At 35.0% G+C, this 27,555-nt stretch overlaps 2 long non-coding RNA genes across 3 annotated transcripts in view; both read right to left on the bottom strand.

The window, feature by feature from the left end:
- LOC136155385 (uncharacterized) overlaps positions 1–15,178 on the bottom strand; it is a 33,143-nt gene extending 17,965 nt beyond the window's left edge. The window contains exons 1-4 of the long non-coding RNA XR_010660792.1: positions 15,103–15,178; positions 13,745–13,947; positions 8,461–8,569; positions 5,766–5,879 (exon numbers count right to left, since the gene is read on the bottom strand). This is a non-coding gene — a long non-coding RNA (uncharacterized lncRNA). The remainder of the gene's footprint in view (positions 1–5,765; positions 5,880–8,460; positions 8,570–13,744; positions 13,948–15,102) is intronic.
- Positions 15,179–19,717: 4,539 nt separating this feature from the next.
- LOC136155387 (uncharacterized) overlaps positions 19,718–27,555 on the bottom strand; it is a 33,262-nt gene continuing 25,424 nt past the window's right edge. For both annotated transcript variants that reach the window (XR_010660794.1, XR_010660793.1), the window contains one exon: positions 19,718–22,981. This is a non-coding gene — a long non-coding RNA (uncharacterized lncRNA). The remainder of the gene's footprint in view (positions 22,982–27,555) is intronic.

The raw sequence follows: 27,555 nt of genomic DNA, 5'->3' as shown, positions 1-27,555 counted from the left end.
TTAATTCCCCATCCCGATCCCCTCTCCCACCTCCCTGGAGAAGACTCTTGAGAGTCCCTTGGACTGCAAGGAGATCCAACCAGTCCATCCTAAAGGAGAGCAGTCCTGTGTATTCATTGGAAGGACTGATATTGAAGCTGAAACTCCAATACTTTGGCCACCTGATGTGAAGAAATGAGTCATTTGAAATGACCCTGATGCTGGGAAAGATTGAGGGCGGGAGGAGAAGGGGATGACAGAGGATGAGATGGCTGGATGGCATCACCGACTCAATGGACATGGGTTTGGGTGGACTCCGGGAGTTGGTGATGGACAGGGAGGCCTGGCGTGCTGCGGTTCTTGGGGTCACAAAGAGTCGGACATCACTGAGCAACTGAACTGACTTACTGACCTCTAAAACATATATAATAGCAAATCTGAGATGAATTAACGATCTAATTGAAAAATAAAACATTAGACTTACTAGAAAAAAATAGGGTATATTTAAAGATAGGAAAAGATGTAAAAATAGGTTGAAGAAAGCACAAATACGACAATATAACTAATTTAGCATTACAATAAAAAATAATTTTTTGTTATCATTAAGCAAAATTAGGTAACAGATTTGGCAGGGAACAGTTATGAAATACATCATGTATAACAGATGGGTATTAAGAGTATATTAAAATATCTCTCAAATATAAATGAATAAGACATCTAACAATATGAAAAAAACAGCAAAAAGAAAATCTTAAAAGTCTAATACATATATGAAAAGATATTCAACTTCAGTAGTACTCATGAAAGTATAAACTAAATGACAAGATAATGTTTCATATGCTCATTGATTGTTAATTATAAAGTTTGACTCACAATTTCTGAAGGAAAAAAAGAAAACAAGAGTCAAAGGAAACAGAATTCTCATATACTCCTGGGAGAAACGCAAACTGATAAAATCATTTTGAGGGCAATCTGGCCAACACTATTCAGAACACTCCTACCTTAGGACCAGCAATTATGCTTTCAGGTATGTGTACCAGAGCAGAGGTCAGCAAGTTAAGGCTTGCCAGTCATCTGTTTATGAATCATGTTTTACTGAAACACAGTCATGCTCATTTGCTCATATACTGTTGTCTATGGTTGCTTTCTTGCTACAAAGGCAGAGTTGAGTAGTTGCAACAGACCACATGGCTGACAAAGTCTAAGCTACTTACCATACAGCCCTCTAAGAAAAAGACTCTTGACCTAGAAAAACTTTTGTGCACGTTTATAGGATATGGATAAGTATGTTTATCAGAGTTGTTTCAACAGTGAGAAATTATAAATCACCTAAATATATGTCAAGCAGAAAACAGGTAAAGCTACACAGAACTATGTCATCCATGTATTTATAAAACATTACAGCAGCACAGAAGGATAAGTAACTTTCGTTCTACCAATCCCCAACTCCCAGAAAAAGCTCTTATGAATAAGCTGATGTACATTTATCCAACCTTTTCTTACACGCATAGAGGAGAGTAGGGAGCACCATACTATGAGCCCAAATTTGTGTTGAACAAATAAAGAAACAAATAAATAAATAACCAAACTGTTAATGGAGACAGGCAGAGACTAATTCAAATAGGCATGGGCAAGAGTGGATTTTGTTTCAATTTCCCCAAAACTGTTCCACAGTCATTTGTATGTGTTTTATTGGTCATCTGCATTTTCTTTTCAATAAACTGAATGATTACATCCTCTGCCCATATAAAAAGTTGTCTTTTTCTTCTTAGTTTGTAGAATTCTTACAGTACAGGGATATTAAACCTTTCCCCCTTGATGTGTCACAAATAGTTTCCCGTATTTTTTTTTCCTGCAGGATGAATGCTTTAAAATTTTACAAAATAAATCCTGTCCCCTCCTATTGCTTTTGAGTTTCCATTCTTAATTAAGATCTCTCTTGTCCTATATTTTCTTCTATTAATTTTATTTTTTACATTTAGATATTTAACTCACCTGTAACTCTTCATGTACAAGATGTGAGGTAGGGATCTAATTTAATTTCTCTACTACTAGATAGGGCTTCCTTGGTGGCTCAGTGGTAAAGAATCTGCCTGCCAATGAAGGAGATGTGGGTTCAATCCCTGGGTCAGGAAGATCCCCTGGAGAAGGAAATGGCGACCCATTCCAGTATTCTTGCCTGAGAAATCCCATGGACAGAGAAGGCTGACGGCCTACAGTTCACAGGGTCACGAAAGAATCGGACACGACTTAGTGACTAAAAAACAACCACCACCAGAAAGGTTCCCAGTTATCATCTATGTTCTCACTGAGTTATTTACCATTCCCCCCCACCCAAACTTGCAACTTCTATCATTAAAAGATTCCAGATTTTCTTACATCTTTTTCTAGTCTCTATTCTGTTCTATTTGCCTATGTCTATTCCTGTGCTATTAATATCATACTGTGATTACTGCAACACCTTTACAGCAAATTTTACCAAATGGTAAGGCAAATCCTCACTCACTATAATTTTCTTAAATACTTTTGGAAATTCTTACTTTACAAACTTAAAAATCATTTTTCTGGGCTCTAAAAAAATTAAGATTATGACTAGAATCATATTATATTTCTATATCAACTTTTTAAAGAAAGACATTATTAGGATATTAAAATCTTCTCACCCAGGGATCTTATTTATTTTTAGCAACAGAGACATCAGTGGTTTAATGGAAGGGGGATCTTACACACCTGAAACAAAGTCCTGGAGTGATACCCTACCATGTGTGATGGATGGCAGGCAGGACACGCAGCAGGCTTCCCTCTTGGGTGGAAGGGGAGAGTGCCAGTTACACAGTGATGTCAGGCTGGCTCATCAGTTACCAGGGAAAGCCACAGAGGGGGAATGCCCTTCACTGCCCCAGTGATCAGCACAGACAATAGCTGGGGCCAGGGGCAAGTGTGTGGGAAGGTCAGGCTTGTATGCAGGGTGCAGGGGAAGCAGGCATTCACAGGATGTACAGACAGCAAGAGTGGTCTGACTACTCACTTCACTCCTCCATACCCTGCAGGACCTTACAATCTTAGTTGGCCCCTCTTCTGTGATATCCCTGGCATCGCTGCAACCAGATAACACAAATACAATGCAGAGAGCCACACAGGCTTTTCTACTTCTAGGGCCCCATAGTGTGTCCTTTAGCAATTTTATATTTTTCTTCATGTGGTCTGTGTTTGGTATTTTAAAATTTCCTGTCATTATGAAGAGATCATTCTACCCAATTTCCATTTCCAAATGGTAGTCATTGCTAATAGAGAAACCCTAATGTATCTTAACTCCAGCCACCCTACTGAGTTCTCTCATTAGCTGAAAAACTTTTTGGCTCTTCACCATGGTTTTTCTAGGTAGACAACAATGTAGTTTACAAATGACAATTATTTGCTCTCTTCCCTTCTAGTTGGAAAATAGTGCAGTAGTTAAACAATTTGTTTTCTTTCTACCTGAATTAGTGGAACCTCCAAACAAAGTTAAGTAATAGTGATGAGAGCAAGCGGCAAACCATGTTAATGACTGCAAAGGTAATAATCTAATTATTTCTCTATTTTCTCAATCTAATATAATGTTGGCTTCTGTTTCTGGTACATGATTGTTTTTAAAAAAAACTTTCACTCTATTTTTATTTTACTTGGAATTTTTATCCATCTTTTCCTTGCAAAGGAGGTAACACATTTTTTTCTCATGGCCTCAGGCCTTCTTGGAATTCACTTTCATGTTCGTTAGCTGACCATTCTAGTCTTACGTGCTGAGTCACTCAAGCAGAGTTATGAGGGAGAGAATTACTATGGACAATTATTTTCATTATTCCCATTACCTAATTATTAGTGTTTGTAAGAGTTGCATACTACTAATGTAATAATTTAATAACTACCCAAATGGTGGACACTGCAATCGTCTCTCTCTCTCTGTCTTACAGTGTTGTGATGAATAGCATAAAATCCATACTTATATTCTTGCTGCTTTAACTCGACATTCCTGGAGGACATATTCTGAGAGTCTTACAGAATTACTATGTCAGAGGGTACAAACATTTTAACTTTGACAGGTAGTGCTACAGAGTCCTTCAGGACTGTACCAGTTTATTCTTACAACAGGCAGACAACGATGCTTCATATTACAATCTCTCAAAATCTCACCAGTATTACATGACACTAAACTTTAAAGCTTTTGCCAGCCTGATAGGCAGAAAATTAACCAACCAAACAAGAAACCACCACCACAAACAAAAAACAACATTATTGTATGTTACTTTTCCCTGATAACTAGTGACGTTTAAGTATATTTTAACAATGATTTATTAACCACTTGTACTTTTGTGATGGGACTACTCATACCTTCTGATTATTTTCCTCTTTGGTTGTCTTGTTTTCAATTGATTTGTCGGTGCTCCCTGTATATTAGGGATAGTAACTCCTCATATGTACTGCAAATACTTCCATTTTTGCTTTGTGTACAATATCTCTTTAGCCCTAAGCTTAATATATTTCCAGAATAAATGAATGTTTGCTGTATTTATAAAATATGGACTAAAAATTCCTTAGAATATTAACTAGCAAAAGAACACTATATTCCAGAACAAAATTAAAATGAATACATCTGCACATATCTGGACAAAATGGCCAAGAAAGAACTCAAGTTAACCTGTTCTAGAGTAAGCTGTCTGGAATATACTTATTTATATTTATACATTAATACAGACATTTTCATATCAACATCTCATTTCTTAAGAACCTCTAAAAGCAAACACATTAACAGATATAGAAAAACATGTATACAGTATTCCATAAATTCACATTCTAAAAACGCAAATTCATATAAACCAGAGTAAAATTTCTCATAGTTTTTCTATCAACAAACAAAATCTGCCTGGTATTTTAAAATAATTTCATGAAAACACCAACTGTTACAAATACTAAATCTGTATTAATTGTATCATATAATTTAAAGTATCTTTGGAAATTCATTATATATTCTTGATTCCATACCACTTATATGGTGATAAATACCTTCTCCCAATATGTAACTTATCTTTTCACCTTTTTATTTTCTTCTTTTGGCCGTGCCATTTTGGCTTGCGGGATCTTAGTTCTCTGACCACAGACTGAACTCAGGGCCTGGCAGTAACAGCACTGAGTCCAAACAAATGGACAGACAGGGAATTCCCAAACATGCTTTTTCCCCTTTTCATTTTCTTTAAGGTACCTAATATAAGATAAATTCTTAATTTTAAAATAGTAGAATTTTACCAGTCTTTATAATTAGTCTAATGTCTTAAGAAATCCTTTCTTATGCCAATATTCTTTCTTTACATAGTTGAGGGTAGAAACATGAGAATGTTCTCCATTCAATTTGTTTCTCTTCCCAAGGTTCTTTTTATATGTTTCTCTCCTCGAATGAGACTTTCCTTTTTTCATTACACAAACACAGAAGTAAAAATCTCAAAGGATAACTGAAGTTAGCTAGCAACTAATAAGATGACCAGAATTGAATTCTTCTTCCCTCTTATAATTCCAAGGCATAGCAGAACAGTATCCGAGAATTGAAATATGAAGGCAGAATTATGTGAGTACTGGTTATGCTTCCCAGCAGCCATAGTAAACTATTCTTATTTTGAACTAGTGCCAAAGTAAAGATAGACTTTAAAAAATCTTTAAGAATAAAACTTAACCAAAGTTAACAGAGCTGTAATTCATTAGATTCTTCATAGAAATCTAGCTACTACTGTTTCATAGTTTAATAATAAATATGTTACCTGTGCTCGTTTTTCCATATCCTGGCAACTACCTAGTTGTTCTTCCATTGCAACTCTGATTTGCCTTGCCTCGTATTCCAACTGCCTTCTGGTCATATCTGTTTGTAAGGAAAACTAAAACCACAAGTAAAATGAAAATGTTAATATCTTGTGTTTATCAGTAAAAATAAAAAAGCATATAAGTATCCATAAAGAAAATGAATAAACAAATACATAAGTTATCATAAGAAAGTTATTTTTTACTCTAAGAAGTCCTAAAACTTCATGATCACTGCTAGGCTCAGCCTGGCTTTCTGATGTGAAGTGAAGAGTTGAAACACTTTTACTGCCCCACAGTCACAAATAGTTTTAATTAAATTGTACTAGCTCTTTAAAATATATATATTTATCCAGTTAAGGTAAGCCTATTTTCAGTTACCTTACAATTCTTCTGCCCTGAAGAAGCACTACTTTGAACTGTTAAAAATTAGAATATTAATGTGGACAAAATAGAAAAATCAAGGATCAGGTCCATCATCCTTAAGTTTATACCTCACTTCAGGATTCTTATGTACATGGAGACTAAATAGAGAGAACTTTCCCACATGTAAAGTAAAGAAGACAGAATAAAGAAAAGCTTTTATATAAAAATAAATTGCAAGATAGCACAAACTTTTTGGTAAAAATATAAATATGAACCAAAGTTGAAACAAACCAAAAAAAGTACTTCTTCATGGAGTGGGTGTTAGTGCATTCAAAACTTTATTAGCCCTCTTAACTACAATTCCAGATGTTGTGGTAACTGCTAGGTATAAAAAATGAAAAAAGGAGAAGGCAAAGAAACTTACAAAGACATGCTCCAAGGCTAAAAGAACAGCTGGACAAAATAATGAGTGACAGTTATAACAGACCACGAAGGGAATAAGGAAGTGCTGTAGATTCTTCATGCTCTGTAAGTCCAATAAAAAGCTGCATGTGGGCAATTCCCTGGAGGTCCAGGGGTTAGGACTCCACACACTCACTGTCAAGGGTGAAGGTCTGATCCCTGATCAGAAACTAAGATCCTACATACACACACACACACACACACACACACACACACACACACACACACAGACAGACAAAAGCTGCATGTGTATGTGTCTGACTCAGAATAGCATTCTGTAGGCCTAAGAATCCCAAAATGTGTTGTCAGGTTAAGTTAGAGAAGCTTTCACCCTTTCCCCTTGCAATATACAGACGACATATGCAGGATGCGTTCCTATAGGCATATCCACATTATGTGTTGCAACACAGTTGAAATAGTCTCCATGCTGTGAGTCATGTTATAACTACACTTATTTGTCCTCCACTTCCAAAAATCCCTTGCGCAAAAGGTTGAAGATGACACATTATATTACAATAACGTGGTTTATATTTGATGTTTTAAGCAATGCCTGGTAACCTGATAAGTATTTCTATATGAAAGCATTCTTAACCTGCCTTCCCAATATAAAATAAAAATTTTGTGAATTTAAAAATATTTATGAAATATAAGCAATTTACATTTGCTAATGTTGCCTAATGGTCTATAATGTCTTACATATCCTCTTAAATAAATGTGACTGGCTATATGGTAAATTAATATGGGAATGAGCTGACAACTGATCTTTGTTTCAGGTATTAACCAATTGCTCTTGAACTGTTTCATACACAACTGCATGCAGACAGCTAGACTCTAAATACTGTACATTTTAATTACCAAAGTGAATGTTAAGCAAAACAGTGCTTTAATATTAAGAGCAACGATCCCTTCAAACCCTACTGAGTTCCTAATCCTCATACGTCCACACTCTCTATGAACTGTTCTTTCACTTGTGGTGTCTCCTTAGCTCCCAAAATGATGTTAACGACATTGTCAGGAAGGGAGATTCTTTCCCTCTCACAACCTGGATAAGTTTGTGCTCAGGAGGCTGACCACTGAAGTTTCTAGTTCTAGCTCCCGCCAGACAATGCCCACCCACGCAGGAATGTGATTAACTGCGTGTTCTGGAAAAGGTTTTTCCTTCATTGTTACTTTTTCTTTTATAATGTCCTCTCAAAACTATTAGAAAATGAAAAATCTAAGCTAAGAGTTGAAGATTAATTTTAACTGGCCTATTTCTAAAAAATTGTTTTAAAATTTATGGGTAACAGTTAAAATAAAGTCTTATTTAAAATTATTAATGTATTTCAGAAATGTTCTTATACGTGTCACCCCATGAATAGAACAGTTGACTTGGAGAGCTTGGGTGGGGAGGGAGAGGCTGACAGAATTAAGTTATTTTTTACATAGTTATATTAGCAAAACAAACAACTTTTAGTGCTTGCAAAAAGCTCTAACATCTGTGCCAACAGCTACTGTCATTTACAATAACTAGAATAGGACTCAGGTTATCTCAAAGATACTTTCACTGCAAAAACCATCTGGCACAAGTCCTGTAATATAGTTCAAAAAACAGACAGATGGTAGTAAACATTTCTACAGAGTATCTTTGGTAATTCAACACGTCAAATAATAAAACACCTAGTTGAATCCTGAATCTTTTAGTTTTATCATCTCTACATACAAAATTCATTGACTATATATTTATGTTGAAGTTGGATAAAACATATTACAGTTTACAAATAACTATATAGTTATAAACTTATATACACTTTCAGATATAAAAATAAGTTATTTTGTCAAGTTACTTACATTTTCAGTTAAAGGAAGGCTATCTGTTCTTTTAGTGAGATTCTGAAGTTGAGCATAATACCAGTCTTTTTCCTTTTCTTCTTTGTCAAGGTCAGCAAGAAGCAATGATCTGTTTTTCAAAAAAAAGTTAAGTTTACACAATGCTAATATGGAGCACATAACAGCAACTCTCATAAGCTATAACTGTAATGTTTTCTATTTAAAGTAATATAATAAATAAGTGAGAATTTGACTAATTTTAGATTTCTGAAGGTGGGACTTAGATTACAGTCATTAAAATTTGAATATTAAAAGTTTTAAACTTTTTCAGCTAAATAAGATGGCAACCATTCTTACTAGAATATTTACATTTCAACCAAATGCTTTCTTCACATTTAGAGTCTACGAATTTGATGTTGGTATACAGTTAAAAGTATAGATTTAATAAAACTCAAATATAAGAATAAAAAGTATAATAAAGGAGCAAAGAAAAGCAGTAATTATGCAAAAAATAAATTTAGAGTATAGGGAACTATTGCACGTAGCTTTCAGCTTCTTATTAGTCAAAATAAGAAATATATTATCACTGTGTGGTAACAGGAGGTTGTTCTGAGGGAGAGAGACATTTTCTTAGGCTTGGAATCTGAAGATGAACTTGTTACATAATTTCTGACAACCCAATCGATGATGTCCTCAATAACAACCTATATCAATATTCTATATCAATACTCCGTATCTGATCAATATAAACATAAATGCAAAATAAAGGGTTAAGAGGAAAAAATCAGTAGGTACAAGAAGTATATGATCTATGTCCTTTTTTGTGACTCCTTCCCTAAGCGACCACTATTATTCTCTTATATTTATTTCCAGAGACATTCTATAAAAATGAAAGAATATATGTGTACATATGTACATGTACATTTTAAAACATAAATAATAGCATATTATTATCTGTGCTGTCTTATAACTTTTTACCACTTAAAAGTCTATCTTGGAGATCATTCTTGTACCAGAATATAAAAAGGTCCTATGTGGTTTTTTGCTAGCTGCAAAGATATTTATGAATCCATAAAAGAATAAATAATAACTGGTTCTATGTTAGAGGGCATTTAGGGTCTTTCTAATCTTTTGCTATTATAAACAGTGCTTCATTGAATATACTTATATATAACTTCATTGTACAAATATGCAAGCATGTGTAGATGACAAATTCCTAGGATATGTAAACTTTTAACTTACTGTCCTTACTAGATATTGTACCAATTTATGCTTCTGCCACCTTTGACAATATAAATGCTTCATCAAACCTTTTAGATTCTTTTACATTTCTAGGGTTTAAAAAATGGTATATCATTATGGACTTCCTTGTTTTCAGCCACACTGCACAGCTTGTGGGATCTTAGTTTCCAGACCATGGATGGAACCCCAGCTCATGGCATTAGAAGTGCGGAGTCCTAACCACTGGACCAAAAGGGAATTCCCTATCACTATGGGTTTGTTTGTTGTTGTTTTTTTTTTTCACTATGGTTTTAATTTGATTTCTTTTAGTATAGGTAAGTGTAAGCATTTTTCCAAGTTTAAAACCCATTTTTATTTCCTTTTCTGTGACTTTTTCTTATTTATAGGACCTCTTCTGTATTAAGAATGATAGTACTCTGTCAGTTATAAATATATTTTCTCAGTGACTCACTTGAATATGAGGATATTTTTTATTACAGCTTCTGGGCTTCACTCTTACCGAGTCATTCCCCACTCTGACTCTGTTATTAATACTTTAAAATTCTATTTGATTGTATTTTCTTGATGAATAAGTATGCATGTATGTGGAAGGTTCTACTCTTGCTAAACTTTCCATTCTTTACTGAGAAGCAACTTAAAAAATAAGAATAAGCCTTCACTTTTTGCTGCGGCAACCTCAGTAGTGGGGGAATTCATGGGAAGAAGCCAGCTCCTGGTTACGATGTGCCAACCTGGGGCAGAGGTGCTGACCAATGAGAAGCTGCCCTCTCCCTTCCATTTTTGACAACAGGAGCAGGAGAAAGCAGTGCAGAAATCCTGAACCCCTTCCACAGGCTGGGTATTACCACTAGCAAAAACATGAGATCTGATCCTATTTTTTTAATGATCCCTGGTGAGCACCTGCAGGACCCACCAGGACCAAGGCAAGGGAACAAGGGACAGAGGGAGATGCTATTTCTTCTGATTAATCTTCAATAAATTGGCCTATTTAATCAAGATCTGGTGCTAAAAGTGCTCAAATGAATAAGCTAATTTTAGTGATGGTACTGGAGTGAGAAAAACGTTAAGGAGAATAGGGCCAAGTTGTTGCTATCAAGTTTTAAGACTGAACTCTGGCAAAATACTCTTGGGAAGCCAAAGTCAAGAGCCAACATGGTAACAAGTGGCTAACTGATAGGAACTGATCTTATAACTCAAATCACTGTATTTAAGGCTCAAAACTGAAACAAGGCACAGACTCAGAAGCTGGTGGGTCTTTGTTGTTTAGCATATTGAAGGCGTATTTAGTGACTGTCAACAGTCTTCTTTAAAATGTAAATGTTAGCTAGGAAGTTAGACATAAACAAGGGGAGGCCTGGCTGAAAGGGATGCAAACTGATCTCTGACCTCCATCCCAGACACACCCATGAGAGCTCACAGATGCTACAAAATAACCACAGAGACTTTTCAACACATGGGCCCTGGGCACACAGTGGACAGAAAACCACCATAGGGACTTCTCCAAGTAACTTTAGGCAGTTAGGGGACCATTAAGGGCTCATGAATATTCTACATCTAATTATAAGATGGCATTAGGCGAAGACACATGGGAAGGCATAAACAACACAGCCTGCTGTTATATAACTTGAAACTGTCAATCGGCCTTGAATGTTTGACCATTTGCATTCCTCTCATTGATTGGTGGCGGGTACAAGCCCTACTCTGCACCAGGCATGTCCAAAAGGAGGAGACTGGACACATCAAAGAGGACCAAGAGGGATCCACAGGGAAGATGAGGAGGGCTCCTTTGGGAGTATCTTACTAATAAAAGGTCTGTCCGCTTGAGCTGAACTGAGCTGTAACTTGCCTGATGTTCTATACCTTTTGGTCCATTGCTCCAAATTTTTGCTGCAATGAGACAAGAACCAAGGAAGATAAATAAACTCATCTGACATAAATTTCATGTCTTCTTAGTCCTCTAGCTAACTCAGGATCATCTAGAAGAACATGGCACATGTATCAGGCATTTAAATATTTGTTAAAAAGTATTACTGGCTAATGTGACAATAACTATTTGGGTGTATCAGACAAGAGTACTAAGGAGTTTTTAAAAAATATCTAATTTCATCCTCACAACATCTTTTAACTGGAAAACTGAGGTTCAAAAAGGTCATGGAGCTTCCCTGGCTGCAGAGCGGTTAAGAATCCTCCTGCCAGCGCAGGGACTCAGGTCTGACCCCTGGTCCTGGAAGATCCCACATGCCCAGAGGGTAACTAAGCCCACGCGTCACAACCACTGAAGCCTGTGCTCCCTAGAGCCCGTGTGGCAGAACAAGACCCCATTCTCTGCAACTAGAGAAAGCACCTGTGCAGCAAGGAATACCCAACACAGTCAAAAACAAAAATAAATTAAGAAAAAAAAAAGGGTGTGCATCTGGGCTTGAGTTCTGGCTTGAGTGTTTTCTAACACTTACGTCACTTAAACTTACTGTATCTATAGGTAATACAGAGAACAAGGAAAAAAAGATACAGAGATAGTTCTCTGACTTAAGGGATGTCTAGAAAGAAAGAACAGAAAAACAGAGGGGGTAAAATCATCAAAGAAATAACAGAATTTTCAAAAGTTGAAGAAAATAAATTTCCAGATCAAAAGGGCACAGTGAGTAGTATCCAGTATGATGAATCAAGAAAACACATATCAAGGTACTCTAAAAACTTCAGAAAAATGACTTCCTGCAAAGGAACGTGAATTAAGACTGATATGCAATTTCTCATCAGTGACACTGATTATAAAGAAGGAAAATGAGTTTGAGCCTAGACCTAGCCAAACTATCATTCAAGTACAAGAGCAAAACACAGATTTTGTCCCATAAACAAGGGCTAAATCTACCTTCAAACAACAGTGGGAGCCAGGAGGACACAGGGTATTGACAACTACATACACACACACTCTTTGTGAATAAAATTAGGCCTTTATCACATAAAGCAAAGTAAGTTCTTAGGAAAACTGGCATGCTCACATGCCTCTTGACAGAGTTCAAAGGGGACAAAGCGATGGAAGAATGTACACTCCAATTAGCTTCTGGTTTTTCAGGACACTGTTTCCTAGACTCTCAGAAAGAGTCCTGGTTCAAGATATGAAACAGAGATTCACTGAAACTCAAGAGATTAAAGAAAGCTTAACACTATTTCTGGCCCATGATTATTGTTATTTTTAGAGATGTACACATCTAAAACCAGAGAGAAAGTAGTAAAAGGTCTTTTGACTCTCAATGAGATATGCTGGGTATTTTCCATATGTTAATATCCATTGTTCATAACTCCACAAGGTAGAACCATATTCCTATTTTACAGAAGGAAATGACACAAAAATTTAAAGACTTGACCAAGATCCCAGAGCATTTATGCAAATTAACATTTATACATTTGAGTATTTCTTGAAAGTCTAATAGAACTTTTAGGAATATCAATATAATATGGTATTAATCATGCAAAAGGAATTTATAATCTCATAGGACGTACAAAAATACTTGACCAAGTGCTTGGTAACTATATATTCTGATACTTGTAGTGTGATGATTTTAACTTCAAGAAGAAAAGAATTAACACACTAGCTCTTAGAAAGGAGAACTGATTCTCTATCAGGCAACATTTTTTTAAGAAACCAAAACTGATAAACTGCTTCATTTGTGACTCCTTGAAATAGGTCTTTAATAATGGAAACCAGTCACCTTATACTGAATCTGGTAGTCATTTAATTCATTTGAAAAGATAGCCAAAAAGTCAATCAAAACGCATTACATATTTTAGCCACTGTGATTATGCATACTATTCGTACATTATTCACTGTACAGAGCATCTGAGCACTGGAGTCCCAAGAAGCTGCCTCCTTCACGTTTTCAGGTGTAAGGTAAGGACGCCCAGTAATTCATCACTCTGAGACAATGAATGGAAAATGCTCTCTAAGTGCTGCTTGTGATCCTCCAACACACGCTTCATAACTCCTATTCTGTATTGCCACAAAACGACAAAATCTAGCAAAAATTGGAGCATAAAAGTTTACTACTTAATGAAGAAATGTTACCTCTCTTTTTCAAGTTCTTCTAAATAACCGGTATTTTCTCTGCTTCCATTTACAAACCCTCTTCATGGAAATGAACCCATAGGAACGGGACTGCACTCTCCTGAGCGACTAGATACAGATCCTTCTCGGCTTCCGTAAGAATGGAGGGACATTTTTGGACCGTAGTTTCACTCCAGGGAAATTACTGCTATCTAAGTTAAGTTCTAAATAAAATACAGACAAGTTTTTATAAAACAACTGCTTTAAGTGATCTAAAATATTGCTAATGTATTATATTATCTTTTAATAATGAAACCTTAGGTTCACATTTAGCCCTCAAATTTTAAACCATTTTATAATTGAAATACATTATATATATATCACATAAAGTATGCAGGAGTACTAAATTATTGCAGTTATTGAGCAGCAGATCTATACAGGGACAGAAGAAATCCTTATCTCAAATGCTGATGACCAGAAAAATTCACTGACTACTGGTTCTAAAACAGAAACGTCCTGGAAAAAAAAAAAAAAAAAAAACACCAGGTCAAAGCACTTATAAAAGGGTACATTTGTGGTGGTGACCATCTTGCAATATACACAAATATTGGGTCATTAAAAAATAAAAAGTGTTCACCTTTTGGTTTAGAGGCCTGCAACTATAGATTTCTATCAGAGAAAGCCACAAATGTATATGAGTGAATGAACAATTATTTATGAACAGAATAGCTAAACTTTCCCTCCAAGATAGCTTGAGTCAGTCTGGTGGGGAAAAAGTATGTTAAAGAAAAATTAGACAGAATGTGCTTTCTTAGATTCCTACTAAGTAATAATATATTTGGGGATCCAAAAGTAATTTCTCTGCCCATCTTCAATTACAATTAAAACTTACTGATTTGACATTTGAATTTTTAAGTGATAAAACAAGAAAGACATTCTTTTAAAATTCTATTTAAAATGGCTTAAAATCAGTGTTGTGTGTATATAAGTGCAAAGATAAAGCACTTCTATTCTGAATGGAACAAAGAAGGGCACTGACTCCTTCAAATGAAGCAATGGGTCCAGTCTATAGCATAAAGCTTAATAAAGGCCTACTTAATGACTGGCAAAAGAGCAATGCGTTTTAGAAAGAGCTGAAAATTGTCAAGAAAGGTATCTAAAATAGTTTATTTAAAGGCAGTTAAATGTTATAACTGAAAAAATGACAAGCAAATAGACTTTTTACGTATTTGTACTTTAAAAATTACATCCTAATGCATGAGGCTAAGAAAATCCAACACCAACATTCTAATCAAGAGAAGCTGTATTTGGACACACACACCTAAAGCTGACAACTGGAGCTTAAAAAAATTACTTTAAAACACTTTTTAAAAATTTACCTTTAAGACGCTCTAATAAATCAATCTGTCCAGAAGAAGCCATAGCTTCATCTTCAATACTTCCTTGTAGTTGTTTAAGTACTTCCTGTAAAAAAGAACACAGTATCTCAATATGACGAAATTCTAAATGACTTTTTGAAGATATGATTTTAACTTTCTTGGCATTTAGGTCTGCTGGGGGAAAAAAGTTATTTCAGATCTATCTGAAAACATATAAAATGCAAAGTACTTTACATATATTACCTATTACTAATTATAAATAATAAATTACAGCCCAACAACAACAGTGATACTTTGTGGTGATGGTGATTACAAATAGTCTCCATACAGTATACACGGAATAGTTAAGATATTTGTAACTTCTGAAATAACATAACAAGGTGGATTACTCTCATTTTTCAGACAGACCAACTGAGACTCAAAAGATTTGCTGAAGACAGAAAAACTAAGCTTGTACCAACATGGCCATGAAAGACAGCAAATTAACACATTTAACACCCCAATAAATACCAAGCAGTTATATACTAAATTTATATACATTCTACTACATTGATTTATACTCAGCAGTTAAGTGACTGTATGCTGTCTCCTGACTTTTGGTCCATTGCTTCCTTTCCCATCTAAAGCCTTCTCTCAACAAATTTTTGTCAGAGGAGGTCAAAAACTTTCACTTTCTACTAGTTTTTCTGTATATTCCTTAACAATAATTTATACATATTTTTACATTTTACATATTCTGAGGCATCCCACTCTAGTTCACAGCAAAATCTTTGCTGGCCAAGTAGGATTCCAAATGCAAAACAATGTATTTGAACAGTTACAATCCTATAGCTATGGGCAGTGTTCCTCTATGTGAAAAAGGATCCATAAATAGATTGAAAAGAAAATCTGTCAAAAAGAGTAAATATAGTAAAGACTATGTCAGTGGTTTACCTTGATAGTGACATTAGAAGCATTAAGAAAAGAATTCCTATGTTAACAATAAGAAATAGCCTGTGACCTTAATGATCTGACCTTCAAATAAAGACCATGTTGGAAGTTAAAAGGCTTAGATAAGTAGATGTGGGAACGTGGAGGTGACTGTTATTTATAGTCAGAAATTGTGTCAGTGTATCACAACTGTGGGATAGGAAATAAATTTGCACAGGGATGTCTTTCTTGAATGAATGTAGATTACTATAAACATCAGGACACAATTCTCTTCCACAAAGTTTGAGAATTACCACTGAAAACTACCTGCAGTTTTCAGGATCCTGGGTCTCCTTCCATCCACTGCAGCTTGTAATTCAAAGATCTTTTAATCTTATCCTATTTCTTACAATTCGCAGGCTCACAATTCAACAGCTACCTTTCTCAAGGAACTATCAGTGGTATGCATTCTAGGCTTAATATCTCTTATTAGCCATCTCTTCTCTATTTTTATGTCATTATCCTGACTATTGACCCCACCAAAACTACTAAAATAATCTCCTAAATGGTCCTACCTTGCATAGAACTAACAGATTAATAAGACTTTTAAAGCACAGCTCTGATCAGGTCTTTCTTTATAGATGATCCTTCTCTACAGCCTATCATCAAGGTGTTAACAGTGAGTATTCTATAGAAGTTGGGATTACAAGCAATTTTTGGTTTTGGTTTCCTCATTTTAAAACAACAGATATTATCAAAACAAATACTGTTTTCAGAAAAAGTACAAGCATTTAAGAATTCAAAAGCAACAATTAAAAGAAATCCCTGTATATGTCATAGGACATATACTTAATTTTTGAAAATTATATGTCATAGTATATATGTCATAGGACATATACTTAATTTTTGAAAATTAATGGCACATTATTGGTTTTTAAAAAACATATTAAAAAGAAGGAAAAATTAAAATAACACCAACAACAGAAATGAAAAGGCGATGTACAACAATAAAGGATTAAATAAATTTATGGCATTAGCCGAACAACGGCATATTATACATCTGTGAAAATACTATAAAATACTTAATGACATGAAATGATAGCTATATTAAATTAAAAAGCATGCTGCAAAATATGATCCCATTGAATGCATGCTTGCATAAAATGCAGAGAGAAAAATATACACATTATCAAAGGTTACCAACATTAAAAAAATGTTTTTAAATGGGTGAGCTTGATCTCTTTCTGTCTGTATTTCCTAAATTTTAAAGAGAGTGAATATACATAACTTGTAAGTTTTAAGTTTCTGTGCATATGGCTAGAAGTCTATTGATAAAAGCAATAACCATAAAGTAAATAAAATTATGGAAATTTATAAAGTTTAGAAAATTAAAATTTCAAAGCATCTATCTTGGAAAAGCTACTTATTCCAATGTGTTCTCTTAAATTATTCTTGTAAATTCTGAGTTATGAATCTCAAAAATACGCAGTTAATTTATAGATCCAGTTACTTTGTCTCAAGATGACACCACCCAGCATGACTACATTACTATTTTCTTGTGAACAGTTTGTGTCTATTCCATAATAAAAATTAAGCTCATTTCTTTTCTGTTTTACTGAGACAGAACATACATGTGAAAAGCACGCCAATCTTAAATTTCTTATATAATCCAAGTATCCATGTAAGTGCCACCCAGGGAAGACACAAAACATTTCCAGTATCACAGAAGGTTCCCTTTTGCCCCTTATCAATCAGTATTCATTCTCCAGAAGTAATCAGTACTCTGATTTTTGTTATCAGTTAGTTGGCCTCCTTGTGAATTGCATATAAATGAAATTATACAGTATACAGCCTTTTGTGTCTCGTGGTTTTTGCTCATCAAAATCTCTATGACACTCATCCATGCTGTTGTATGTATCAGTTATTTAATACTGTGTAGTTGTCCACTGTATGAATAGATCTCCACTGATACATCCCTTATCCTTTTGATGGGCATTTGGGTTGTTGCCAGTTTGGAGGCTATTGTGAAGAATGCTACTATGTACGTTCTTGCACTTATCTCCAGGTGGACACACGTACTCACTTCTCTTGAATATATATCTGGAGGTTTAAACCCTGAGTCACAGTGATTAAAAGAAACTGCTGAGTGGTTTTTCAAAGTGTTTGTGCCATTTTATACTCCTACCAGCAAGGTTTAAGTTTGAGTCTTCTTAATTATAGGTTCCAATTCTCTGTTGAGATTTTCTGACTCTTTATCCACTTAATCCATCATTTTTATCAAAACATTTAAAATAATTATGTTAAAATCCTTGACTGTTACTTGCTTACAACATGTGGATCATCTTGGGATTTGCTTCTATTAACTATTTGTTCTGTTGGTTATCAGTCATTTTCCTATTTCTTTGTATTTCTTGTAACTTTTAACCGTATGCCAGTCATTATACATACAAGAGCAGGAAAGACTTGAGATTAGAGTTTCCCTTACAGAGTTTGCCCTTTCCACCACTGGGGTCTGATTTCCTTCAACCAATAACTGAAAATGGGTTGCAGATGCAGTTTAAGTGAAATTCATATGAGATTCCCTAATAGCTCAGTTGGTGAAGAATCTGCCTGCAATGTGGGAGACCTGGGTTCGATCCCTGGGTTGGGAAGATCCCCTGGAGAAGGGAAAGGTTACCCACTCCAGTATTCTGGCCTGGAGAATTCCATGGACTGGATAGTCCATGGGGTTGCAAAGGGTTGGACATGACTGAACGACTTTCGCTTTCACATCTGATTTGGTTTGCTGAGTTCTCTGAATGTATCTCTTCTCTTACACTGAGGCTGAGACCTGCTTTAGCAGGACACTGCCGCTTAATGATCTGCTTCCTAGCCCTCCCGGGCATCTTCCCCCCAACAAGACTCAGCTAACACCCCATGCATTTGGAGAGAATGTGAGACACTAGTCATACACTTGGAGCCCTGCTAAATGTCAATGCTTTGCACATGTCCACGTCTTTGCCCAACGGTTTCCTTCCTCCAGTGGAGTCTCAATGCCTGTGCCAATGATTAATTATCGGTGTGTTACAGAATCAGTAAATACCCCTGGGGAAGAAAATTACTGGTGATCTCAGCTCATCTAGAAAGGACTCTTTCCTCTTAGGAATTTTAGTTAGTATAGTTCTTGATGATTTCACAGTTCTCCAATGTCCTTAAAAGAATGGTTTTTGTTTTTATCCAGTGTTTTCTAATTGCTGCGGTAGGACTGATCAATTGCTTGGGGTTGCATACTTAATACAGCCTAAAAAGAAGTCCTTAATTTCAAAGAGGTTTTTAAAAGATGCAGCACAACTACAAAGCAATTCCAAACAAACAAAATATTTCAAAAAATGTTTTGAGAAATGACAGTTTTTAAAATAAATATGTAATTTTAAAGGAGAGAATATTCTTTTGTATTTATAAATTCTGGAAGTTTGGTTTTAAAAAATTAATCATATAATCAAACTTTATTTTTAAAAAGTTAAGATTTTAGAAACATGAGAGAATTAATTATTACAGACAAATATACTGTGGTCATATAAGTGAATAGAAAATATGAATGAGTAACTGTGTCATTTCAAGGGAGTTTTCAACTTGATCCACTTCTGTTTTCCTCACTATGTCACAGTTACTGATATTTTTTATTACTAGATAAAAGTATACTTGGTAATTAAATCTTCAAAATAAATTATGAACTGTGCCAATTTGAATTTTTACTTCTCATTTTTTTCTTACACTCTGAAAATACAAGATACTCTCCATATACATGGTTTTATAGTTAAAACAATTTATAAATACTTCATTTTGCTAAAATACAAGAGATATAAATGGTTGGTTAATATTTTACCTAGATATATTTTTCTACACCATGCCATCTTTCAATTTAAATGCTTCATACTTCACCATATTTTGGAGAAGAAAATGGCAACCAATCCAGTCCTCCTGCCTGAAGAATTCCATGGACAGAGGAGCGGGACAGGTGCAGTCCATGGAGTCACAGAGAGTCGGATACGACCGTGCAACTAACTTAATTTTTCACCATATTTATCATGCTGCGATGCTCAGCATTTTAAAGTAAATCACATTGACTTCCTGCCCTGGAGTAAGAAGTATACTATATAATTTCCCTTAAGTTTAGCTATAATTGCTGCATTCTTATTCTAAATCCCACAAAATCTGCAGTTTATTTTAATCACAGAAGCATCAAGTATATCCATAAATGTAGAGAATAATGTAATGAACTCCTATGTATCCTCATGTTAGTTCAAACATTATCAACTCATGGGCTTCTTTCATCTATGCTTATAACCACTTCGTCCATTCCCCCTCAACCCAAATTTATTTGAAAAACAAATCTCAGTCATCATACTGTTTCTTCTCTAAAAAAATTCTACATGTATATTTAAAAAGGGATTCTTCCTAAACACAACCACAATGCCATCATTAGAACTACAAAATAAACATTTTCTTAATATTCTCAAATACAGTCAATGCTCACATTTCCTTAACTGCTGTACACATATTTCCCTGACTGTCACACACACACAGAATATTTTTATACTATCAATGACATGTAATCAATAACAAAGCAGTATTCTCTTTTGCCACTAGATGGCACTACTGTATAAATTTCAGAAATCCTGAAATAATGTAGTTGAAAGAGACACACCTTGCCATCCACAGGGTGGACACATTACACAGGAACGATCAGCAAACATAATACAAGATCATATGATGTATTACAAAGTCTAAAAAGTTATTTTTTTGAAAAATAACCATTGTTTCGGATTAACTTTAATCCAATGTAGTAAGTTCCAATGTTTCCAAGTGTCTTCATTCACACATCAGTATTTTAAGACAAAATAAACAGAGCATGGTTTCCTGTTAGTACTATAAAGCTGCTGCTGCTTCTTTTTTTTCAAAAAGCTTCTTGAAAGGAGATACATAAATAACTTCAGTATAAGGGCATAACTGCTATGATACCATACACTAAATCCTGAGGAAATATGTGGATGGCTTTGCAAGGATGTCTGTAAAAACACTCACTGAGCAGTAATCAATTCATGGTTGAATTCAGACATATCTTAAATACTAATATTCATGATGTATATTCATGACCTCATTCCTAAGAGGCCAACCTGGTATTCCATTGCAGAAATTTAAGGATCTGCCTTATAGTGTTACTCTGAGAGACATTCCACATTTCAGCATTTCCATCCATGGAGATAGATCTAAAGGTATGTTAAAATGTTTCACCAAAATGAAGTTTCAATTTGCTCAAGTAGTTTATAAAAATAAAAAACTTGAAAAAGGGACTCAGAATTCTGCACAAGAGACATTCAGATAGGTATGCTAGGAAGAATTCTCTACAAAATATACTTCTGAAGCAGATAAACCATTAGTCTTGCTGGGGAATTTAAATTTTGTATCTTTAAACTTTTAAAACCACGTGTCATGAACAATAATTTTAGATACATTATGCTGATCAGTGTTAAAATATCAAGCTACGCTTTTTTAACCTAGTAGGTAATTGATTCACAGCTGTTTTCATGGTTTGCAGTGAGAAAAAAAAAATGCTTCTTTATAGTCTATAGAAAAAAATATTTCTTTATGAAGGATCTGAGATCAGTATCTTGGAGATCTGTCACTGCTACTGCCACAGAAATAGGCAACACAGTAGAAAAGATTTATGCATAGAAGAGAAAGAGAGAGAGAAAAAGAAAGAAAGGTTCAAATGAGTAAAAGGCTAAACTGCTTTGATAGTGAATAAAAAGGCAAAAGAGGAGCAGCTCAATAGTTCAGTAATACACAGAAGCTTGAAGAATAAGAGAGACCTCAAAATGCATGGAAAAAGAAATAGAAGAGAATAATAAATGAATAAGGAATAAGAGTAGTAAGCAGACAGGAAGAAGAGGGTCAGAAACCCAGATGGTAAAATGGCCAAGGCGCAGAAAAAACACGTAGCAAGAAGGATTTTTTTAAAAGAGAAGGAGGTAACAGTTTTGTTGATGACCTCCAGTTCTATTAAATTCAGTGAGAGGAAAATCTGCCTAACTGGAAATTAAAACAGTTAAAGTTTTGACTGCAATTATTTTGAAATAAGAACATATTTTCCCAGTGAACACTGAATATTTTATAACTTTTCATGGAGGTTATCACAGCTTTGCAATGCTATACAGCAAACCAATTTCAGGGCTTGAGTGTCGTGGACATCTTCTGTTAGTGCAATGACTACTTTTTCAAATAAAGCAATTTAATTCCAGAAGGGCACCCGACAGTCTGTAGCTCAGCTTATGGCAAAACCAGAAATAGAATCAGGTACTAATCTTCACTTCGGGACTCTTCTCATTAGGTCACCCCAAATTTCTTGACGATCTATCACTGCAGCACTTAAGTGATGACAAGATCTGAGGGGGTTGGGGATGATGACTATGCTTTGTTTTAATCCTTAAGATAAATTTGGCAGCTGTGAGGCTAGTTTCTGTGAATTACATAGAATGCTCAGCCTCACTATAGTGATGGTAAAGTTGGTCTCTCATTTTTAAGCTTAAAAATAACTAAGGACTAACTACTTAGTCACTGTGGTTTTATAATCATTTTCTTTATATGATTTGCTGGATGAATTAAAAACATCTGGACTGAAAATATCAATGTTAACTTTTGCGAGAAAGAGTTTACAGATTACTGCTTAACTTAAAAAATGCACTTCTAAGTAAGTGAAGTGTCTAACCCAAAGTTTACAGGAAGAAACATGGAATAAAAATGGATAAACTACAATTTAAAGTCACAGTCTTGATACCTTCATATTAGATGCCTCAGTTTCCAGTTTTGTAAGATGATTGAAATTATCTTCTAGCTCTTGTCAAAGATTTGAGTTCTCCATCTTCAGGGCCTCAACTTGCTTTAACAACTGATCATAGGAAGCTGCAGCCATCCTTGGCTACCCCTGGACCTGTAAGGTTAAAAAGGATTTTGAAATTCACTACTGAAAAAATAGAGTGGCTGCTTGTTACAAAGAAAGGGATAAAGAAATAAAACCTCAGAGACATTTAACAAGAACTGTGTTAATGTAGCAGTTTCAGTACCAAAACAACACTGTGTGAGTGGCAGGGCCTTTCTGAGAAGCCGAAATACCGGGGTTTAATGAAAGACAAATAAGAGTTAACATAGAAGAGAACGTCAGTAGTGTTTGAAAAACACCTGCCTTTTCACAGGTGGGTAAGATTTCTATCAGGTTAGAATTTTTTTGAGGTTTCAGAGATATTTTAAATGGTCTTACAGACAAGATTTGGGAAATGCAGTTATTGATAAGAAATATATTTATATTGGTCATATTAATTTATTTCTGGATTTTGCCCAACAGTCACATAATTTTATAGCCCAAATGGATTAATGAGATTAGGTATTGCAGTCTACCACTTTTCATTTGATAAAAGGCTAGTCTTAAACATTATCCATGGGGAAATATGAAGTTCCAAAAAGGCCTCATTAAAAAGGCGGTCATTAAACAAAACAGACACAAGGGAGAGGATTGGATTGAGACTTCAACTCTTTTGGAAAGAAAGATGATAAAAACTGCTAATATAAATTATATTACATTTATCCAAAAGGATGAATACAATAGGCCATGTTATGGCATACGTATCACAGGACCCACTGTGCTCACATTGAGGCTGAAAGACACTTGAAGAAAACAGATGATTTTAGGAGTAGAGACTGTCAAAGAGAAGCGAAGCACAGCCTTGCTATTAATTACATTACCATGAAAGAAAAGGGGAGAAAAGAAAGATACAGATGATAGTCAGGTAATAAGAGGTCCTTGGCCTGAAGAATTAGAGAATGTTAGAAATTATGTTCAGACTACCGAAGTTCCAAAGACCCAGATCCTCTTTGTAGTTTAATTTCTATGGAATAAAATTCTACCTATCTCTTAAGAGTTAAAAAGTATAAGAGTCTGTACTCAAGCAATACTTAATAGATCTGGACATAAAAAAAGTGTTTCTGCAGTAAAAATCCACTATACGAAATAAGGCAGACAAATTACAACACTGGCTAGTCATGACAATATTGTAGTTCAGCAACTGGAAGGGATACCCTAACAAGGGAAATCAAGTGACACAGGTCTCCGTCTGTTCTCCAACAGCTAGGGACAATAAATCTGGAAGGAAACAAGAGTCCTGGGTGGTGGGGATCACCCTCAAAAACCTTCATGACTGAAAAGAGTGAGCGCTAGACTAGTATTTGGGGATCCGGGTCTCAGTTTCAGTCTTGGTCGTGCCTTCACCTTTGCCCCTGAATTTTAACTCATTTCACCATTCGTAAAATGGACATTTACTACCTTTTCTAATATAATTTGCAGGGATATTGTTAGAATTGAGAAACAAAAGGATGGTCTAAAAATAAAAGTCCTGTGTAAGTTATATCATGAAAATACACTTACTATGTAACTTCCTTAGTAAGACCTAAAGTTAATCTACTGTTAAAAGCCTTAGTCCTCTGACCAATCGACAAGAGGTGAAGAAGTAATTCACTCTTTTGAAAAAGGACTGAGAAGGTACATGAGAAACAAAGGAGAAATTCATAGGTGGGATCACTTATCTGTTTTGTGTGCATGCATGCTCAGTTGGGTTTGACTCTTTGCAACTCCATGGACTGCAGCCGATCAGGCTCCTCTGTCCATGGGATGATCCAGGCAAAAATACTGGTGTGGGTTGTCATTTCCTCCTCCAGGGCATCTTCCTGACCCAGGGATTGAACCCCAGTCTCCTGTGCTGGCAAGCGGTTTCTCTACTACTGAGCCACCTGGGAAGCCCTATCTATTTTATACCATACCACTAAGAAGCAGCTCTACCTACAAAGAGGCAGTACATTAAAAATCATGTGACAAAGGTGGGAATCTGACAGCATTTAGTAACATAAGACCTAAAATTCCTCACTCCAAACAAAATCCTAACAGGCAATTTTCCACTAAAATAGTATAAATAAGAGGAAAAGTAATAATACAGGGAAAGAGAAAATTACTGGAATTATGTTTAGACACAGAGGCTATAACCACATACAATCACAAAAAGAGCCAGATGGACAAAATGAGCAAGAGACTACTAAAAGTGCTTTTTACTGGAACAAAAAAGAATTCAACCCTTTAGGTGGACAATTAAAACATACCATTATTTTTTTTCTCTCTCCCTCCAGAATCAAAACATTTAAGTCATTTCTGCTTTAGAAAACAGGATGTTCTCATATAATTTTATGAGAAAAATACGATGTTTCGAGGTAATACTTTGCCTTATGTCCTTTTAATATGTTGCCGCCATACCTAAGTCAAAATTGCTTAATGCAAAATTTAAAAAATCATAAATTTGTTTTAGAAAGCCTTTTAAACAATCACAAGAATTTCATACCAAATATATCGTAAATGCAACTCACCCAGCATCATTTAAAAAAAAAAAAAAACCTCAAAATTTATCTGATGAAATGGGAAAAATCTTTGAATCTTTAAAACATGCTTCTCAGTAAGCGAAAGGGTTAGCTGCTCAGTCCTGTCCAACTCTTTGAGCGCCATGGATTGGAGCACGCCAGGCTCCTCTGTCGACGGAATTCTCTAGGCAAGCATACTGGAGAAGGGAGTCAATCTCTTTTTCAATGGATGTTCCTGATCCAGGGACAGAACTCAGGTCTCCAGCATTGGATTCTTTCTGAGTCACCAGGGAGACAGGGTGTGCACTAAAAGGATTCTCACCCCTTAAGAGCAGGGTAGGGGAGAAGAGAGTTTTATAAAAGGACTGTTATCTAGACTTTTATCCAAATGGTCACTAGAAACAAATCTACAAGGACCCTAAGATATTAACGCAAGGAGGCAGAAAAGTTTAGGTAGGTAAGGGATACACAATTAGAATTAAATCTGAAAGATTCTTTATTATAAATTAAGAAGTTTGGGATTTTAAAAAAATTAGTTAAACTGCTTTTATTCATTTGGTTTAATGAATTTTAAAAAAGATGTATTTGTCAGTACTATCAGATGGTAATGAAAAAAAAAAAAAAAAGAAAATATCAATGCAAAAAGAAACCAAAAGAATCATAGAAGACTACTTTGCTCAAGTCTATGTAAGCAAACTTGAAAACCAAATGAAATAGATAATTTACTAGAAAGTGTACTTTTGATACAAACTACTTTGATAAAAACTAACCGCAAGAGATGGAAAATCTAAAATTTACAACAAAAGTCACTGTTGTAAAACTGATATCACCCAACACATTAATAGAGCTACATAGAAGAAAAATATTATCATGCCGAAGGTGATGAAAAGACGCCTTAAAAACTCAATGCCCATTCTTATTGAAAATACTGGATATAAAAGCACACTTTTTAAACACAATATATTTCAGACCCACAATAAGCCAGCACCACCCGATGAGGAAATACTAGATATACTATATTACTAAAGTCAGGGAAAGCCCCATTTTTACCACTGTTACTCATTTTTATCAGTCAACACAGAGAATGAAATTAGAAAGGAATACTACTGGTAGGGGTACAATTAAATAACTAGAATATCCAAAAGAACCAACTAAATATTACTACAACAAGATAATCTAGTAGTTTAGTCAAGTACAAAACATAAAGAAATCTTTCCTTTATATGTACAAAGAGAAACCAGATAAACGATAAAATGAAAGAAAAGATCTTATCTATAATTTTAAAAAAACAGGCATAAACTGAATAAAGAGTTCAAAACATGTATGAGAAAAACTATGGAACACTTCTGAGAGACACAAAGGTAGATTTCAACAAATGGAAAGACATATCTTGTTTCTGTACTAAAGATTCAGTAGCATAATGATGTCCTTTCTCCCTGAGTTAATTTTACATGGTCCCCAAATAAATACTATATAAATTTTTTTTTTATTTTGTTTGCTACAGCTAGACAACTGGAAAGAAAAAACAAGCAAAAAAAAGGGAAAATATGAAGGGAAGAGCAAGAGTATTCCTATGACATATTAAATAATTGCTGCAAAGCCATTATAAGTAAAAGAGTACGAAGTCAAATGTACTGTATCAGTAAGCTAATTTCTTAGCTCTTATCATTATACTATGGATATATAAGATGTTAACATTAGGAGAAACTAACTGAAGGGTACATAGGAACTCTCTTATTTTTCTCTTTTATAAGTACAAAGTCATTTAAAAATAAAAAGACTTTAAAAAGCTAGGATACTGGCAGATCAACCAAGGGAACACATTTTTTTAAATTCCAGAAGTATATGAAAAGTTAGTCATAGTAAAGGTAGCATCTCAAAGACATGTAAGAAGATGAACTTGAAATAAGCGGCAAGCATATGACCCAGCAATCCCACTTCTGGGCATACACACCGAGGAAACCAGATCTGAAAGAGACACGTGCACCCCAATGTTCATCGCAGCACTGTTTATAATAGCCAGGACATGGAAGCAACCTAGATGCCCATCAGCAGACGAACGGATAAGGAAGCTGTGGTCCATATACACCATGGAATATTACTCAGCCA

Source organism: Muntiacus reevesi, unplaced genomic scaffold, assembly GCF_963930625.1.
Source record: "Muntiacus reevesi unplaced genomic scaffold, mMunRee1.1 SCAFFOLD_127, whole genome shotgun sequence".
Lineage (NCBI taxonomy): Eukaryota > Metazoa > Chordata > Mammalia > Artiodactyla > Cervidae > Muntiacus > Muntiacus reevesi.
This window is presented reverse-complemented; position numbering and strand designations above follow the sequence as displayed.